This window comes from Trichosurus vulpecula, chromosome 1, assembly GCF_011100635.1.
Source record: "Trichosurus vulpecula isolate mTriVul1 chromosome 1, mTriVul1.pri, whole genome shotgun sequence".
In the NCBI taxonomy this organism is placed as follows: domain Eukaryota; kingdom Metazoa; phylum Chordata; class Mammalia; order Diprotodontia; family Phalangeridae; genus Trichosurus; species Trichosurus vulpecula.
In genome coordinates this window covers 326822735-326841806 of record NC_050573.1, presented here as the reverse complement: position 1 = coordinate 326841806, position 19072 = coordinate 326822735, and positions in this window count along the sequence as shown.

Sequence of the window (19072 nt, the reverse complement as noted above, 5' to 3'; positions counted from 1 at the left end):
CCATATATCCTGACTCTATGTCTTCTCACTGGCTGTACCCAATGCCTAGAATGTTGTCCCTTCTCACCTTTGCCTCTTGGCTTCCCTGGATGCCTTCAAGAATGAGTTCATGTGCTACCTTTCCTCGGCTTAACTTACTAACACCAACACCTCCCACAGTGCATTCCCTCTAAGATTAACTCCCATTTATGGTATGTGCACAAAGTTGTTGAAATATTTTCTCCCTCATTAGAATGTGAGCTCTGTGAGTGCAGGGAGCATAGTTTTTCCCTTTCTTTGTATCCCTAGTGCTTAATTGATAAATGTGTCATGATGATGTTGATGATAATGATTACCATGTAAATGACAACAACAAAACAATGATGCCAATGACCATAAACTCAGGTCTCTGGACTCCAAATCTTGGGTTATTCTTTGTCTATGATGTTATGTTTCCTTTCTCTGAATTATTAGTGTTAAGTTAGATTTTTTTCCTAAAATACTAGCAAGGAAATTGTAGCATTATATCACAAAGATCATATGCTATGACCAGGTGGGATTTATACTAGGAATGTAGGCCTCTTTCAATACTAAAAAATATGAACATAAATATATCAATAACAAAAATAACAAAATTCATGTGATTATATCAATAGGTGCAGAAAAGGCCTTGGACAAAATAAAACAATCACGCCTATTAAAAACTCCAGAAAGCATAGGAATATATATGGATCCTTTCTTAAAATGAAAAGTAGTAGCTATCTGAAACTAAGAGCAAGCATTAACTATAACAGAGATAAACTTGAAGCCATCCCAATAAATCAGTGGGGAAGTAAGGATGTCAATGATGACCTCTATTATTCAATTTTATATGAGAAACGCTAGCTAAAGGAATAAGATGAGAAAAAAAAAATCTCATAAGACGTATGTGACTAATGCAAATTGAAGGAAGCAGAACCAGAAGAACACTGCGCACAGGAACAGCAATATAGTAAGGATGTTCAACTGTGAAAGACTTGGCTACTCAGATCAAGAGAATAACCTAAGATCACTTCAAAAGACCCAAGATGAAAAATAGTCCAGAAAAATGTTCTATCCTCCAGATAGACAACTGATGAACTCTGAATGTAGACTGAAGCATAGTTTTGTTTTACCTGCTTTGCTTTCCTTATTTTTTGGTCAGTGTATTCTTTTGCAACATGGCTGACAGGGAAATATGCTTTGTATGCCTGCACATGTATAACCTGTATCAAACTGCTTGCTTTCTCAATGGGGGGAGGGGGAAGGAAGAGGGGGAGAGAATTTGGAACTCAACATTTTTTTAAAATGCTAAAAATATTATAGGTGTAATCTGAAAATATTTAATAAAACAGGTAAAAATATATTACAATAAGACAAAAAGAACATGCTAACTAGGAAGTGGAGAGGAGGGGAGGAATGGATAATGGAATATGGATAAATAATAGTGAATATGGATAAAAACTCAGTAAAAATGCATTGGAGAACTATGATCTGAATTATCTGAACACTGAGATCATGGATCTATCAAATCACAACAAAGATATTACTGAAATCAGTAAAAATATTTTGGATCTTGCAGTTATGTTGGGGAAACAACGCAGAAAGGGGGGTTATAAAAGGCTTGTAGTCAGAGTCTGAAGACCTCAGCTTGAAACTTCTAAGTACCCTTTTACTAGGAACTCACTTCCCCCATTTAAATCCACAAAAGTCTCCTAGTTCAACCCTTCGTTTTATAGAGGAGGACTTCTCTAAAGTATAGAGAGGTTAAATGACTTCCTTGAGGTCACACAGGTAGTTATTAGCGGATAAGAGAATTAAAACCAGAGCCCTTTCTTCAAATACCACCTACTGCATCATAATCTATTTCTCAATGCCTGTAACTGCCACTTATTCCAATGACATTGTACCTCATCCCATCTAATCAGCCATAATTGGGCTTGTTCCATTGCAGCCCAATCCCAGTTTCTGAATGGATTTGCCAAATCTACCTCTTCTGGTGACCTGTATCTCCCCTGCACATTTATGATATTCTTGAGGACAGCGACTGTCTTTCACAGTGCCTAACAAAGTGCTTGGGCCAGTAGGTGTTTATTGCTGTCCAGTCTTTTCAGTCTTATCTGGTTCTTCATAACCTCATTTGGGATCTTCTTGGCAAAGATACTGGAGTGCTTTGCCATCTCCTTCTTCAGCTCATTTTACAGATGAGGAAACTGAGTCAAACAGAGTTAAGTGACTTGCCCAGAATCACACAGCCAGTAAGTGTCTCTGGCCAGCTCTGAACCCAGAAAGATGAGTCTTCCCGACTTCAGAGCTGGTGCTCTATCCACTGTGCCATTTAGCTGCCTAGTAGTGTTTAATAAATGTCAATTGCTTGATCTATTTTGTAGTATAGTTATTTGTGCAATATAGCCTCCCTGCCTAGAACTTAAACTCCTTTTAGGAAAAGAAGAATATTATTCATATTTGCATTCCTTAGTAAATTAGATAGAATAAGGTGCTTCTTTGGTTACTAGCATCATTTTCCCCCCTTTCCTAGCCTTAATTACTGAATGAGCACTGCCTTGGTCAAAGTGAGACCTGGGAAAGGCCTTAGCTTAAAAAAGCCAAGGTCTCCCACTGCATCTGGGGTCATCTCCAGTCGTCCTGATTTATATCTTGCCACTGCGCCCAGATGGCTCCAGAGAAGAAAATGAGGCTAGTGACTTTGCACCGCTCTCCCTCACTTAAATCCAATTCACTTTCAAATCATGGCATCACCTTCCTGATATCATGGTCCTCTAAGAGAGCAAAGGACAAACAACAGCAGCATCTGACACTTGTAAAGGTAAGAATGAGGACAAAACTTCCCATGATTTCTCTCTATAATACTGCAGGTTATCCATGAGCCATTTGAAAAAGCTATATGAGTTTTTATTTAACCTCATTTTTTGATGCTATCTTTAAAAAAATTGAATTGATCATTTCAAAACATTAATCGGTTAATACAGAGTAGAATGATAGGGCATTTGATCTCACAATCAAATGAGACAATATTAGTACAATGCTTTAGTACAGTGCCTGACACATAGTAGCTATATAAATGTTTATTCTCTTCCCATCCCCACTTCCCTTCCCATTTCAATAACATGTTAGTCCATTAATATTTCTTTTAATATAAAGAGAAAATGTGTTACAAAATTTATACACCATTTGGTGGTAGTTGTGATGAGAAGTTAATCTGGGGATTAAAAATGGTGTTTTTCAACCCCATGTAGATACTGGTGAGCATTATCTTTCAATTTCCAAGATGTTCTGCTTCCTTCCTCAATAAATTCAGTGCCTGACTCACAGACTTTACACATATACGCGCACGCGCACACACACACACACACACACACACACACACATCTTCAGAGTAGAAAAAAATCTACATAATTTCCTGGTTCTTCAATCTACTCAGTTTCCCCACAGTGGGAAAGTGATATCATAAAGTGATAGTCATAACTTTAGGATTTTGTCATCGCCATCAATTTTCCACTTCCCTGTTCACAAACTCTGGAATTTCTTTTATCCGATCATAATCCTTTTAACATATCCCCGTTCAATTCACTTTTTCTATCACTACAGTGACTATTCAAAACCTTGCCATCCCTCTTCAAGCTTCCCATGGCAACCTCCCTCTCTAACAACTGATGCCCTTGCCCCATATTAACTGGAAAAAAATGTGACGCTATTTTCAAAGGATTTTCTCATCTTACCTCCTCATTCCACCCTGCAAGCATTTCTTCCATTATCTCATTTTCTTTACTCAGCCCAGTGGCTCCCAGTTACCTCAAGGATTAACTATGTAATGTTCCTTTTGGCATTTAATGCCCTTCACAAATCTGTCCCTTTCTATCTGTCCAGTGTTCTTACACTTCATTCCCCTCCATATACTTTTGAACAACAGTTATTATTTGTTGTTCCTCACACATGCGTTCTGTCTCCCAGTTTTGGACATTTTTCACAGGCTGTCCGCCATCCCTGAAATTCTTTCTTTCCTCACATCTGCCAGCTGCCTTCTCTGGCTTCCTTCATATCTTAGATAAACTCTCACCTTCTATAGGAAGCATCTCCTGATCCCTCTTAATGAAGAACTTTCCTTCTGTTGATTAATTACAATTTGGCCTGTGTGTATATGTGTGTCTGTGTGTGTGTGTGTGTGTATCTTGTTTGAACACGATTGCTGACATGTTTTCTCCTCCATTCAAATGTAAGATACTGAGGACAAAGACTGTTTTTACTTTTCTTTGTATCTCTAGCACTTAGCATAATGCCTGGTACCTAGTAAGCTCTTAATAAATGCTTGCCTATTGACTATGTTCAAATACAAATATTTAAAATTAAAGACATGTATTTCTACATCTTGATAAAATTATATTCAACTTTAGCATTTATATTATAATTAATTGAGTTTTAATCTGTTAGAGTGAAAGAAAGCACATAGCAATGGACACACAACTCTGGACAGCAAAAGAAAACCAAACTGACAATTTAACACTTGAGTGTTCTCTACCTGCAAGATCTGTGCTAGACTTTGAGGGGTATTTGAGGGCAATAGCAAAATAAATGAAATACTCTTTGGTCTCAAAGGATTTACCAACTAACATAAGAGACATTTATACACATACACACATATATTCTAAACTAGAATGTCATTTCAAAGAAGAGGAAAAAATATGGCAATGTAGATGAAAAAAATTACTTCTGACTACAGATTAGAAAAAGCTTCATGGAACAGGCCAAGTCAACAAGAATTATTAAGTGCCACTATGTGCTAAGCTCTTTGCTAAGCACTAGGGATGCAAGGCAAAGAAATGCAAAAACATTCTCTACTGTCAAGAATCTCATATTCTGTCACAGAGAACATGAAAACAGCTGTGTAGAAAAAACAGATATACACAGGTAAGGCATTAAAATTAAGGAAGAATAAGAAAGGTTTCTTGCAGAAGGTGAGATTTTAGTTGAGACTTGAAGAAAGCCAGAAAGTCTAGGAAGCAGAGGTGAGGAGGCAGAGAATTCCAGGCCCTGGGGAAAACCTAAGGAACTACACTGATAGATGAAAGGAGGAATGTCTTATAGGAGAAACAATAAGGAAGCCTGAGTGACAGGATCATTGAGTACATGGAGCAGAGTAAGTTATAAGATGGAAAGGGGCCAGGTTATGAGGAACTTTTAAGGACCAAAAGATTTTATATTTAATCCTGAACACAATAAAAGCCACTTGAGTTTATTGAATAAGGGAACTTGTAATACCTGAATTGTAAGAAGATCATTTTAATAGCTGAGTGGAAGATGGGTTGGTGTATATGGAACTGAGGGAACTAATCCCCCCAAAACAGGAATATTTTGCAGAGGTACTATATACTCCTGTTACTATTGGTTTTTATTAGACATCATTTCTCAATATATTTAGTATTCCTTCTTAGCTACTATGCAACATTTGGTTTATTTATTTTATGAAAGTTTTCTTTTAATATCAAATTTTTTTCCTAGAGAATAAATTACAATTTGAGAAGGCTGCATAATTTAATATTTTCCACTCATCAACACAGAATAGGCTAGGATTTTAGCCATCATACAGGTAAAAATATATTAGAGGCCCCTATATGAGATCTACAATCACTCAAAAAAGGTCACCCTGAGTATACGCACAGAAAAAACAAGTGATGAAGGAAGTCGATTGTCTAAACAATAGTATACAGTTAGAAGGCCCATTTTTCTTTGAGTGGCATGATGGATGGGAAACGAGCATGACCCAGAATTGAAAAGGAAGAAAAGAATGGGATCTGTTGGTTTGGGGAAATTATGTAGGCTTCCATTGAAAAACAAAGATTCATCTTTTCAGTATCAGCATGTTTCTAAGTGATGCTGCATGGTTATAAGCCAGTCAAGAAATACTATATAATTAAAATTGCACATCACCCAAAGAGGTACAGAGAGAGAAATGACAGACAAGATATATTACCACTATGATATATTACCACTAATATAGTGTGCAGAAGAAGCAATGTAAAGGACCAATCAACAACCTACTATGTGCCATGCTCTGTACTAAGCACTGTACATATAAGAAACAAGTAATACAGTCCATGACTTCAAGAAGTTTACATTCTAATTGGGTAAAAACCATATCCATCTTAATGTTAAAGGGAAAGGTACTAGTGTCTAGGAAGACCAAAAAAAGGCCTCATATAGCAGGGTTGTTTGATTTGAGTCTCAAAGAAAAGTAGGGATTCTAAGAGGCAGAAATGAAGAAGGGAGAGAATTCTAGGCCTCTGGAACAGCTGCTGTAATTTCATGGATGATGTAGGAGATAGAGAAACTCTAATAACTAGTAGGCTAGTACATCTGGACAACAGAAAGGGGAAAAGGAAGCAATGTGTAAGGAGAATGAAATAGCAGGAAGGGATCACGTTGTGAAGGTCTTTAAAGATCAGAGGCTCAAATGTATTTGACCCTAAAGGTAATAGGGAGCCACCATAGCATATTCCATGGTAGTGTTAACAAAAAAAAAATCACAAGTCCATGAGATATGCATTGCAACTGGATTTATTACAAGCAAAATAAACACGTATGTGGAACTCCAGGTACATGGAGTTCAGTATCACAGGGAAAGATTGTAGAATGCAGGCAGCATCCTAGCTAAACTCGTCCAACACTCCCCTCTAAACACCTTTAAGTCACTCCTTAAATTTTGGAGCGGTAGAGCCAATAAAAGCTCAGAGTAAGCCACGTTTTCCAACCTAAGACAACCTAGGAGGTTGGAAAGAGAGATCTTTGACAATGAGGTGCGAAGAAAGCCTGGAAGGAGCTCCAGCAGTGGACCTTGGAGCCAGTGTGATAGCAGGCACAGCAGCAGCAGTTCAGGTCCTCTCAGTCCAGAGATGGTAAGAGGGTTAGATAATTGGTCATAAGGAGATTACAGGGGATCCTTTGCCAGCACGGCTATAACTTGCACTGTTTGGCAACTCTGTTGAATATAAGCAGTTCAGTTCTAGGTCACAGTTCCACATAGGCGGGGACTACTTATGGTAGGTCACAAGGGAGTATGGGTACTGGACACAGTTCCAGGACCAAGAAAACTAGCACTTGGAGCAGCAGGGGGACAGGGACCTTTCCCAGGTAAAGATCAGAGAGCAGACCAGGGGAGCAGTGACCACACCTCAGATAGGATCACACCACCTTGGAAGCACAGAAAACTTGCAGACCTCCACAACTAACTAGAAAGCAGCAACATTAAAAGCCTGAAGTTTAGGTCTGTGCCTTCCCACCACCAATTGAACAGAGCCCAACTTTAATCTAAAGTGCAAAGTTAAGAAATAGGCTGGATAAATGAGGAAACATCAAGAACAAAAAAGAACATGACCACAAAAAGACACTATAGTGACAGGGATGACCAAGACACAAACTCAGAAGAAGACAACAATGTAAAAACAGCAAAAACAAAGCCAGAAACAAAAAATGCTGAATGGATCCAAGCCCAAAAAGAATTCCTGGAAGACATAAAGAAAGCAGTAAGAGTGATAGAGGAAAAATTGAAAAAAGAAATGAGAGTGATGCAAGAAATTTCTGAAAACAGAATTAACAGCTTGGTAAAAAAAAAAAAAGGAACAAAAAAATAACATCCTAAAGAAACAAGATTACCCTAATGGAAAAAGAGGTACAAAAACTCATTGAAGAAAATATTGCTTTAAAAATTAGAATTGGACAAATGGAAGCTAATGCCTTCATAACATATCAAGAAACAACAAAACAAAATGGAAAACTGAAAAAAAATAGAAAATTGAAATACCTCATCAGGAAAACAGCTAATTTGGAAAACAGACTGAGAAGAGATTAAAATTATTGGACTACTTGAAAGCCATGAAAAAAAGCCCAGATTTCATATTTCAAGACATTATCAAGGAAAACTGCCCCTTCATCCTAGATCCATAGAGTAAAACAGAAATTGATAAAAAAAAAATACGCTGATCACCTCCGGAAAGAGATCCCAAAATGAAATTGCAAGCATCCAGAAACAATTTAAATATCATGGGTGTTACAATTCGGATCACACAAGACTTAGCAGCTTTCGCGTTAGAGGCACATGGGGCTTAGATTAGGATATTCCAGAATGAAAAGGAGCTAGGATTACAAGCAAGAATAATTTACCCAGCACAACTGACTCTAATTCTTCAGGGAAAAAAATGGATGTTTAATGAAATAGAGGACTTTTAAGCATTCCTGATGATAAGACCAGAACTGAACAGAATATTTTGCATAAAAAAGTAAATATGAAAGTATAATCATGAGACACTCAAAGTTAAATTGTTTACATTCCTACATGGGAAGATTACACATAAACCCTAAGACCTTTGTCATTATTAGGGGCAGTTAGAAGGAATCTACATAAACAAAGGGCATGAGTGTGAGTCAGTAATGTTCAGGTGATCTCCAAAAAAAAAAAAAAAAAGGAAGGGATGAGAAAGAGGGATACACTGGAATAAGGGGAGAGGGAGAGGTATAGTTGAAATTTTTTTCTCACATAAAAGGCACTTGCAAGAAGAGCTTTATGTTAAAGGGGAAAATGGGAGGGGGTAGTCAATGCTTGAACCTCACCTCATTGGAATTGGCTCAAAGAGGGAAGAATATACACACACACACACACGCACACACATATACACATATGTATATATATACATATGTATATATATGTATGTATATATACACACACATATACACATACATATATGTATATACAAACATACATATATACATGCACACACATATACATGCACACACACACTCAGTTGGGTATAGAAATTTGCTTTAAATAATAGGGAAATAAGAGGAGAAGAGTCATGGTGATGATGGAGTTATGGTGGATGATAAAAGTGAGTTCATACAAGGAGAGGCAGTGTTCAAAAGCAAAACAGATTTTTGAGGAGGGACAGAATAAAAAGAGAAAGAGAAGAATAAATAGGAAAAAATAGGATGGAGGGAAATACAGTTAGTAATCATTACTGTGAATGTGAATGGGATAAGCTCACCCTAAAACAAGTGGATAGCAGAACAGATTAGAATCCAACAATATGTTGTTTACAAGAGACTGACTTGAAACAGAAACAAACACATAATTAAAACAAATGGTGGGAGCAGAATCTATTATGCTTCAGCTGAAGTAAAAAAAAAAAAGGAAAGGATAACTATCATGATTCTGGAAAAAGCAAAAGTAGACCTATAAAAGAGATAATCAGGGAACATGCATTTTGCTAAAAGGTACCAGAGACAATGGAGTAATATCAAAAATAATTTACAGTAAGTATCTCTGACAAAAGCCTCATTTCTCATATATGTGTGTGTCGGTGTGAAATGTATGGAAATGAGACTCATCACCAAATTGATAAATGATCCAAGGATATGAACAGTTTTCAGAAAAAATATCAAAACTACCTATTGTCATATCAAAAATGCTCTAAATAACTATTGATTAGAGAAATGCAAATGAAAACAACTCTGAGATACCACCTTACAACTATCAGATATGACAAGTGCTGGAGGGGATGAGGAAAAAATAGTTACTCTAAAAAACTATCGGTGGAGTCGTGAACTAGTCCAACCACTCTGGAAAACAATTTTATATACCCCCTTGTCCCAGCAATAGTGCTACTGGGTCTGCACCCTGAAGAGATTTTAAAAAATGGAATAGGACTATATATACAAAAATACAGCTCTTTTTGTGGTGGCAAAAAATCAGAAAGTAAGGAGATGTTCATCAATTGGGGAATGGCTTAACAAATCTGTGGCATATTGTTGTAATGGAATAATATTGTGCTATAAGAAATTATGAATGGGGTGGTTTAAAAAAATGACAACTATATGAACTGTTGTAGAGTGAAATGAGAAGAACCAGGGGATCGTTGTGCACAGTAACAGTAATGTGGTAATGATGATCATCTGTGAAAGACTTGGCTACTCTGATCAATAGCATGATATGACATAATTCCAAATGACTCATGATGAAAAAACGTTATCCACCTCCAGAAAGAATTAATGAACTCTGAGTGCAAATTGCAGGATTATTTTCTTGCCTTATTTTTTCCTTTTTTTTGTGATATGGTTAATAGGAAATGTTTTGCATGATTTCACATGCATAATTAATTGATATCATTTTGCTTGCCTTCTCAGCGAGTGGAGGAGGGGTTGGAGAGAGAGAGAATTTGGAAAAATTTAAAAAGAAAGGAATGTTTAAAATAAATAAATGACTTTTTAAAAAAGGAAGACATGAACTAAAAAAATGAGTGAATAAAAAACTAATAAATAAAAACATTTAAAAAAAGAAAATCACAGGTCGTGTAATGGAGTTTAGGGATAATTTATGGATGGCCTACCTACTCAATTAGCATACATGCAACATTGAGGAATCTTAAGAAAGCTTTTCAGTATGGGGATGACTCTTTGTGGAGCATTTATAAGACAGGAACAATAGCACACAAAGTGGTTTGGATTGGCTGTAATCTGAACTACTTGCAGTGTTCATACTGATAAGACAATAGCTCCATCAAGTTCAATTTGAAGCCTCATACATCCCATGGTAGCAAATACTCTGTTCAGTCTTCTTCTACTTGTTTTAGGAGGGCAATGACCAAATCACAAAAAGACAGAAACAAACGTAATTGAGTTTTCATTACTTTGAGGAAGAATATCCAGAGTCCATGCCATCCTACCAGCTTACCCAGCCCTTTGCCTTTACCTTTCTCTCCTCTCCACCTCTCACCTTTTATGGACATACATGAGAGTTCCGCACATATCTTTCTTCATCATCACAGGTGCCTTGGCTCTTATGGTCTTTAGCAATCTTGTGCCATAGCACAGCAACAAGTGGTGCTACCACTGCAGCCATATCAGTCGTATGACCTGAACTATTCATGAAGTCGTTCATTCCTGTCCCTGTGGCTGACATCATCACTATCTCTGGCCTAGCGGTGGCTGTTCTCATCATCAACTCTCCAACACCAGGAATTGCCCTGACAGAGCTTCCTTCAGCTGGGGTCAGGCCTCAACACAAGCCTGAGTGGGCAGGTGGCTGGCTTTGCTATTGACATTGGGGTGATGCAGCAGTTCAGGGAATAGTACGGCAGCCCTATTTGTGCAGATGATCCTGATGCTAATCTTTGCTGTGATGCTTGGACTGTATGGCTTGATTAAGCCTCTATTTCTCTCTATACATCAGACCCCTTTCTTCTCCCTTCTTCTCAGGGACGCCCCCTCAACTCTCATCCCCACACTCACAAGTATGATGTAAAGAGCTGTCTTGAACTGCCCATCCTTCCCAATTTACTCCAGAGTAAATGGCCTGACACTTGGTTCACTTCTTCAGTCTGTAGTAGATCTTATAAATGCACAATGTCTCAGTGACTTTTCTCTTTGTGTCACTACCCCCTGAATTGGACAGCCCCTGCATTGAGGACCCCTAGGGTTAGCCAGGTGGCTATGCAATCTCCCTTCCCATTTGCTGTGAGTACTCTGTGCACAAAGACAAATTAGAATGGTCATTTTTCTCTTCACTGGATGTTTGTTTATAAATATTTACATGTTCCTAACATTTACAGAGCAAGAATTTTCAATTTCCCATGCTATATATTAATCTTATATATAGGTGAATTAATGTACTATAGAGTTAAATGTCAAGTGCTTAGAATTCCTTGGATGTGATCATTTGAAATTCAAGACTGAAAATTCAATCTTGGAAATTCAAGCTTGTTGTGGTGCACTGGTATATGTAAGAAATGTATGATTGATTTGGAAACATGTTGAACATGTATTTCCAGTGGTGCTGTGGCACTGGGCCAAGGCTCATAGTGATGGTTCCAAATAAAGTTCTGACAACACAACAACAAAAAGACAAAAACAAAAACAAGAACAAAAACATCTCTATCACCTCCCCTCCCTCCTTTATTTCCCCCTCTGATGGCTTCTTGCTACATGCTCACTTAAACTGTGGCAAAGTGTAAAGTAGTTTTACGCAGTTTGAAATTAATATTACATTTAGGGTATCTTTCCTTTCCTCATCAAATCCAAGTCATTTCTTTTATAGAACATGGCTCCTATTCAACTTTTCAAATAGATGATTTTCAATGCTTGAATTCTTCCACTAATTTGTTCAGTATTAACCTCCAAGTTTACATGATAAGGAAGCTATAGTTTTACAGAAAAAATGATCATTTATTTATGCTGAACATTCCATCATCACTTACATATTCATAATACATAAGAACAGCACAATTATGTCTAAGGGTAAGTGGTTTGAGAGGTTATTTCTTAGAATTCTCACTCTTTTTATGATGACTATTGTTTGATATCATTGTTTAATATTTATAAGGTATCCAAAATGTTCTGGGCATGATATGTGTGTGTGTATGTATATGTATATGTGTATACACACATACATATACACACACACACGTGTGTGTATACACGTATATACATATATAATATATATACATATATATGTAATTTTTTTAGTGGCAAGTCACGATCCCCAGACCAGATTTAGAAAGGATTACAAGATGCATGTAGAAAATTATGTAAAAACCCAAAGGAAGAAAAGTAGGATATTTTCAGCAAAAAGGCTAGAGTAATTTCCTTTATTTCCAGTTATCTTGGCCAAGATATACTATTTAAAGTCCATGTCTTTAATGAACAGTTTCAACGCTCAACATAAATAATTTTAGTTAATTGGCCAATCCAGATAAATGATTAGACATATCTATGGATCTGGCCATATGAGGTAGAAAGATAGCCAACTTCAAAATCAGACCGATTTGGGTTCAATTTCTGCCCCCCCCCCACAGGCTGTGTGACTCTGGGCAAGTCACTTAATATCTCAGTGTCCTAGACAATACTCTAAGACTATATGTTACAGAGAAAGTGCTTACCTAATTGTTAGAAGGAAATTTCTTCACCTGGGATTTCCTCATAGCAATGCAATTGCAGCTCCACACCTTTTCTCTATGGCTATCCCTATCTACATCCTCATCCCCATGCCCATCACTGTCTCCAATCCCTTCCCTTTCCCCTATCCTATCCTTATTCCCATCCTAGTCTCCATGCTTATCCTTATCCCTACTGAACTGACATATTTGGGCCAAATTTCAAAGTGTCATAGAAGTAGCACACAGACTTTTGTACATTCTGGAATCTAATACAGGTTCCTTTTGCAAGTGAAGCAGGGTTTTGTTTTTTAATAGACATAGCCTCAATGGGTCTCCTTGATTTTGAATGAAACCCAATTTAGTTGTACTGTGAAAGTTCATGCTTCAACAAGCCCTTGTCTTTCCAGTTGCTAGGGTCAGGTAGTCCTGTCTATAATACACAGCTGCTTTGAGAGGCTGTATCTCAGAAGTAGTCAGAAAAATGTATTTTCATATACATTGCAGCATAAAGAAATCACTGTAGTGTGTATTAATACCATTTATGGAGCAAGATATAACATCAAAAACAGGAAATAACAATTGAATTCCCAGTGCCTATATTACTCAAAATATTTATAGTCTCTCTCTACTGAGAATATGAACTGGAGATGCCTGTCAGAAATAAGATAACCTTAGGGAAAAAAAAAACTATAGAGATCCCTACACCTGTAGATTTAAGCCTGACCTTGATTTTTCTGGAGCTAAAGGAGAGCTGAAGTCTTTATGGAATCAATCAATAATCATTTATTAAGTACCTATATGTGCCAGGCATTGTGCTGTGTGCTGGGGATATAAAGGAGCTTATAATCTAATATCAAAAGTCATCATGTCTTTGTCCTTGAGGTTTTCTCTAAGCTTCAAAAACTTCCTCCAACCCTCTACACCCTCCTTATATTCTTTCCTTAAGAAAGGGAAGAAGCTAACCTTTAGAAAACTTTTAAAGTATCCTGTGAGCTTTGTCACAGTCTAATAATGGTGTATCAGATAATTCCACTCCTTTACTGCCAAATTCAATTCAATTATTTATTAGTCATTCACTGTACTGTCCTATTTGCTTGAGTAAATCTTAGTAAGGTTAAGTTCTATTGGGAGGAAATTAAGTTTTTCCCCTTCTGAAATACACATTTGCTTAAGTGGCTGTCTTCTCACCACTATTTGGCAAAATGCATCACAAACAAAACTGCTTGTGATTTGGCAAGCACAAATATCATACAAAGTTATTTCAAGAATTTTAGACAAAAACAACTTCGGGTCAACTAAGTTATATGAATAATGACCCAAACATCAAATTTTGTGAAAGAGTGACCCGAAGGAAATACTTTGTCACATTTACATATGTTTTGTTTAAAGATAATTGATTAAAGATATTTTAAAAATCATTTAAAGATAATGTTGATGATGATAGAGGAGAAGGAGCCCATTATGAGACTTCCTCCACAAATGAAAGCTACAATCTGATCTGCAGACTTTTCAGTACCTAGGGCACTAAAAAGTTGAATGATTTGCCCAGTCATACATCAATGAGACAATGCAGACCTTCATAATTCATGTACTTTCAACATGAAAGAGGTCATATTGGTTACAATCCTTCCCTAAAGTCCTACTCTGGTCAGTGCCTCATTGTGGTGCTGAAGCGACCGTGGATTCTCCAAACCTGATCCAGTGAAATGAAAGCTTGCTTATATCCTTCCAAGTTGGAAAGACTCTGGGTTTGGTTACATCAGTGGACCATATGTGTATCTATTTTCGAAGAACAAGATTACCTAAACTAGAGATTCTCAGCAGTGGACCGGAGACTACTGATTATTTTTAAAGCTACAAGAAGTCATGAAAGTCACCTATTACAGTATAAATGAATTGTCAATAATTTGCATAAGACAAACGATATGCTGTTATTGTTGCTTTCCCTGAAACTGAGCACCTGTGCCTATGTTTCAGCTAATGTATACATATGAATAGGTGAAACAAATGATCAGTACAATTATGGGTTATCCAAATGAGGCAATTAATATTCATACATGATATTCTTTTGTGATTTACTGAAGAAGTTATAAGGATATTAAAACCTACTACCTTTGCTCCTACTATGCTACCTGCACTACAATCATCTTTTTCATCCTCTCCAACTCTAATTTTGTATTTCATTCCTGGGGTGCTGGACTCTTACTAGGTCAGTTTTAGCTTCATCTTGCCCAGAATCAGGAAGTTACTATGGAGCCATCTCTACCATATGCTACAGGGAGTGAACAACTATGCCTTTCATCTCCCTTTTAAGTATATTCTTCCCACATTAGACTATAAGCTCTTGAGATAAGCGGCTTTCTTAGTCACATGATTTACATCTTTAGGGCTTGGCACATATTAAGTGTTGATAAATATTTATTTCTTCCTTCCTTTCTTTCTTATTTCTTTCTTTCCTTCCATAATACAGGCTTATATATTTAAGTATAATTTTATAACATAGTCAAAGATAGATTTAGAGGATAACTATCTGCAGAGTAAAGATGTGGTACCAGAAACAATAAAACAGTCCCTAGTTAACAGTCACCTGGGTTTTCAAAATTCAGACTGGCTAAATGACATTGCATATATGTAACTGGTCTTTGCAGACACAACATTGAGGAAGATAATTGATTAGAACTGTGTGCTATAATGTCCTATCACAGAGACAAAAAGGTTATTTTTAAAAATATATTATTTGAAATAATTTGCAGCATGTCCTATTTTTTCATTTCTATCGTAATGATTTTTACCTCAAATAGGAAAATGACAAATTATGTAAGATTTGTTCTGAAAACAAAGCAGAGCAAGAAAACTAGGGGGACTGCATGTTATTATAAGCTTCCAGTATTATTTGAGTGTATCTTTGAATTAGTCTATAATCTTTCACTGACTTCATTAAAGCCAGGGTTTCTTAATCATTTTTATGGACTTTTTGGTAGTCTGGTTGACCCTGTGGCACCTATCTTAGAATAATGTTTTTAAATGTATAAAATAAAATACATATGGTAACAACTTTATTTTATTGGAACCAATTATATTGAAATACATTTGTCAAAATATTTAAAAGTTCATAGAACCCAGGTTAAGAAACTCTGCTTTAAAGTTATGTTAAGTGGTCTTAAAAAGCACAATTGGTTTGCTTAAACATAAATGTTATTCATAGTTTTAAGTCCAGATTCTTTCATGAAATGAAGGATAATTTCAAAGTCTTACAGATGAATGTAGTACTTTGTAATTCTAATTACTAAAGTGTATCCTGATAAATATGACTAAGATAATCGAAGGCCAAAAATATTTAGAACTTGTGAAATATCATGATTTCTAGAGATGTAGTTTGTCGGGTAAAGAAAAGAAAGCATTTATAGACTCAGTGCTACGGTCATCCACAGCAAAACCCAAATATAGCACTAACATAAATCTTACGTGGGAGATATTTCTCCATTTAACTCTACCAGAAATAGACATTTAATTGAAACACAGGCTGGTGCAGTACATGACTCCCTTTTGCTAATTGGTCTTTGGAGACAGTTAGGAGTTATGCCAATTATCACCTGCCTAAATCCCCCAACAACAACCAAAAAAAGAAAACTAATAAGGTCACCTTCTCCTTCCACTAATGAGCAGTGCTAAAGAGTGTCAGTTGGAAAGGTGTGAACGTTCATTTAGTGTGGTCTTTAGACCTACTAACAGAAAAGAATCACAGTGTTCAGTCACATGCCATTAAGGCACGTGGCCTAACTTTAATACAGTCGGTGATATGATGGCCACTTAAAAATAGACTCTTAAATTTGTTTTCTTTGGTATGAAGTGAAAATAGAAAATTGAAATGTAGGTGTAAACGTCCTGTGTAATTTATTTGCATCAATATCTCTGTAGGGTATCTGAAACAACAACTGATGCATAAGCTGGGTTGATACAAATGCTTTTGTATCATTCACTAGAAATAATCATAAATATCACATTATTTTTCTTTAAAGACTAACATATTAGTTCATGTATTTCTACATTAAGGCTGTTACAGAATATGTACAAACAACAGAAACAACTGAACTATATTTTTATTCAGTAATATGGCTGCACTCAGTAGCAGTTTCATAAACACAGTTTTATTCAAAACTACAGACAGTGACTTTCATACTTGAAACATTCTTGAGTAGAATGACACATTAAGCCATTGGGATTTTACCATTAGTCTTAGAGAAATTGCTGCAGTATCTTCTGATATCTTCATTTCAGATATGTCATTTCTCTATAGCTTCGAAAGCCTGAAGGCATAATCCTTCTAACCCTAACCTCCCATTTGGTTCTGCTGGTTAATAACCGATTTTCAGGACTTAGAAATAGTTGTTGTGTATGAAAACACTGAACTGCGAGCATAATTACTATGCAATTCTTTATAAAGAAATGCATTATTTAATGATTATTTGAGGTTGGGATTTTTTTTTAGCAATATTCAGACATTCAAATTTTCAAACCAGTTTCAAAAACCAATTCTATTTACACACAGTTAAGTGTTACTGTTCCCATTTTATAGACTGTTAAACTAAGAAACAACCCATAAACTGTTATTAGTGTTCCACAGTTCTTCATTACTGAAGTTAAAAAGTATGTATCTACTCTAAATAATAGATGTCAATAACTACCCACTCTTTTCTGAACCTTGATTTCTCTGAAAATAGAATCAACCATTTTATTTTCTAATTAGTTTCCTTTCTTCTGAATGATTCACTCAGTGATTTAACAGCCTTGGGAATGAATATGTCAGAAGCTTCCCTGTGTGGGTAGCTGTGTACACAGAAATATATGGGCGGTTTTGGATAAAATGTTTTCATTGTTCAAATTTGTTTATTGTGGTAAATTAAGAAATTGTATTCTTTTCATATATATACATATATATTGCATGTTATACACTATCTACATATATGTAAGTGTATATTGCATACATTTATACACACATGCTCTGGAAACATACATAGGTGGGTGGGGGTGGGGGTGAGGTTGAGGTTGTGTGTGCTTGGGGGAAGGGAGTTCCAGAGCATGTTTTTTCACTGTTCAAATATTTCCAGTGTGGTAAATTAAGGAATATTACATCTTAACTAAATAAGGATTTATGTGTGTCTAAGCAAGACATACATTTGATATAACTAATAAGACAGATGGGAAAAATTTCAAATGGAAATCACTTAACATTTTGATGGCTTTGATGGGAAAATGTTGTTTTAACAACATGACACAAAATAAAATTAATGTAGCACTGAAAAGCTTATCCACAAAGTAGAGATTAGACACAAAAGAGAATCCAAAGCTGAAATGCAGGTATGATGAACATGAATTCTACTATCCCCACCAGACAAATTTATTCCTTTTGTTACATTATAGTTGAAGTATTGGACATAGGTGTCTTTGATGCATCCACGTTGGGGTTATTTGTGTATAAAACAGAGATGATGGAAGACATGAGATATTAATGGGTATTTTGATGAAATAAAATGCCTCCAAACACAGAAAATGATGGCCACATCAAAACAAAACAAAACAAAATAAAACTAAAATGAAATTCCAACTAAAGGGAGGGCACTGAGGGAAAAAAAAAGCAAAATTTGAAGATAAAAGAGGAGTCTCAAAACCTTAACATACTAATTCTAGCAAGCCATGTGAATGACAATAAGACACATTTATTTTGTTTTAGATAATGTTTTCAAAAACTTAGTTGAAGACCAGGGCTGTGTTTGATTTTTTTAAAAAGGAAGTATTGAGGTCTAAAGTAACCTTACAAAACTCACCAAACACTCAATTTCAAAAGCCATTCCTCCAGTAACAAAGGGAAAAAAACACCTAAAAAACAAAAACAAAAAACCAAGTCCCACGAGCAGGGATTACATATATTAAAACGACAATCTTCATTAGCTCCTCAATGTTTTCTACTTCTTTACCCCAACTCCTGAAGAATTTCACTACAATATTTTCTTTATGTTTGAATCATCCTCTATCTTAATAATTCATTGAGGCTCTTTGAATATTAATTTTAAAGAAAATTTGATAAATATCTTTCAAGTTGTATTTTTGTGAGGTTAGACTTTTCTAAATTATGTATT